Source organism: Suricata suricatta, chromosome 11 (genome assembly GCF_006229205.1).
Source record: "Suricata suricatta isolate VVHF042 chromosome 11, meerkat_22Aug2017_6uvM2_HiC, whole genome shotgun sequence".
Taxonomy (NCBI): Eukaryota; Metazoa; Chordata; class Mammalia; order Carnivora; family Herpestidae; genus Suricata; species Suricata suricatta.
In genome coordinates this window covers 14,399,329-14,401,647 of record NC_043710.1, presented here as the reverse complement: position 1 = coordinate 14,401,647, position 2,319 = coordinate 14,399,329, and the positions used below count along the sequence as shown (strand labels likewise).

The 2,319-nt window shown below is 38.6% G+C and overlaps 1 protein-coding gene across 1 annotated transcript in view; it reads right to left on the bottom strand.

The window, feature by feature from the left end:
- Window positions 1–2,319, bottom strand: part of LOC115306340 (olfactory receptor 4P4-like) — a 161,688-nt gene that overhangs the window by 1,453 nt on the left and 157,916 nt on the right. The gene's annotated exons all lie outside the window — the stretch shown is intronic.

Below are 2,319 nucleotides of genomic sequence, written 5' to 3'. Positions count from 1 at the left end.
CTGAACTTGCTGCAGGTTAATTCTACAGTTTTATGAAAATTATCTGTAGATGCATTTATGCCCTTAAACTGATCACAGTCTTCCACAAACAAGGGCTAGATTTGGATATTCTCAATTTATACAAAAATGAATATTTTATAAAGCTTTGCTGTTTTGAATGCAGAACAAATAAATACCAACACCATTTTTCCCCTTGTATTTAATGTATGTCTAGCCTGAGTTCTTCAATCCATCCCATTGTGGCCAAATAAAAAATCCACAGGTAAATCCAATGAGCTAACCAAAGTGCTGATATCCATCTTTTCTATACAACAGATTGTTCCTCTGCAAACATGTCTGGGACTTGACAAGTTAGAATCATAAGGCCTTCTACTGGATATTCTTAAATGAACTTCATATTGCTCTTGGCATAAGGCAAATGGATCCAGTATTTTAAATTCCACTTGCCGGGGTGTCTGGGTGGCTCAATCGGTTAAGTGTCCAGCTTTGGCTCAGTCATGATCTCATGGTTCGTGGGTTCGAGCCCCACGTCGGACTCTGTGCTGACAGCTAGCTCAGAGCCTGGAGCCTGACTCAGATTCTGTGTCTCCCTCTTTCTCTGACCCTCCCTTGCTTGCCCTGTCTCTCAAAAATAAATAAAAAAACATTTAAAAAAATGAAAAAAAATCCATTTGCCAGCTAAAGTGTTAGGAACAGAGAGAATGAATTGCTTAATGTGAACAAGAAAAAGTTGACAAGACATGGGAGTCTGGATGCTCACCTTGCTGATCATTAGACGAAGGATCTGTCCACTGCATCATATTGTTTCCCTGTTGGTGCCATTAAAATAATTGATAGGCATTAATATTCTATTGGGAAAGTCCTGATTTTGCTGGGGAGGACACTTGGTTATGAGTGAAAGGTGATGTGTCAGCACATTCACTCTCTGCTCGTGGGTCAGTTGCACTGTTCTAAATGCATCGTTAAATCCCCAGGACGTTGTTTATTCACACTGGGCTCTTCAGAATGTAACAGAAAACTACTAGATCTCCACACAGTCTGTTAACAGCAGCCTCTAATGTGTATTCTCAGAATGATTAGGAAAAAGCGAGAGCCTTCATATAAACTGTGTTCCTATTCTCAGATGTCCAGATTGTGTTTCCAGTTCCCTACTTCCCGCATCTCCATGTTCTCAATCTTGACCTAACTTGTCAAAAAGAAGACTCACTGAGCCGATTATCAGCTAATTAAGGATATATTTCTGCTATGATTCATAGTCTTGATGTTGTTCTTATTTCAGGAATATAGCTTCAGTTTCCCTGGATACATGAAGCATTTGTGAGTGATTGGGGCATTACATATAAATTGTATATAGCATCGAGAAGGGGAGGGACTTGTTTAAAGTTATACATGTAGTGAATGGCAGAGATAGAGTAAAGCCCACATCTTTTAGGGAGGTGGAAAAGAGCTGGAAGTCCATTTTGTCTGTGGGTAATGTGGCATAGATGTTAAGAGCATGAAAATGGCACCTGAAATAAGTTCATATCTCTGGTTGCTACTTTATACCTTAATGATTTGGTGGGGTTAAATAAACCCACCTATTTTTCTGTTTCCACATATGTGAATTGAGTATCAGTATAGTAATCACTGGACTGTTATTAATTAAATGAATGCAAAATATTGACATTAGTTTCAAGCATAAAATATGCTTTCATTAAATATCAATAAATTCCCTACTGGTACAGCCACTCTGGAAAACAGTATGGAGGTTTCTCAAAAAATTAAAAATAGATCTACTTCACAACCCAGAAATTGCACTACTAATTATTAGCCTAGAGATACAAAAATACAGATATGAAGGGACACATGCACGCTGATGTTCATGGCACATTTATCAACAATAGCCAAATTATGGAAAAAGCCCAAATGTCCATTGACTGATGAATGGATAAAGAAGATGTGGCATGCACACACACACACACACACACACACACACACACACACACACATTGTAATGACATCGATGGAGCTAGAGAGTATATCTATGCAAAATAAGTCAGTTTGAGACAAATAAATACCATATGATTTCACTCATATGTGGAATTTAAGACACCAAAAAAATGAACATGGGGGAAAAAAAGAGGCAAATCAGGAAGCCAACTCCTAATTATAGAGAACAGACTGATGGTAATTAGAGGAGAGGTGGGCACGGGATGGGTTAAATGGGTGGTGGGTGTAGAGGAGGACCATGTGATGAGCACCAGGTGCTGGATGCAAGTGATGAATGACGAAGTTCCACACCTAAAACTAAAATTATACCGTATGTTAACTAATTGGAAT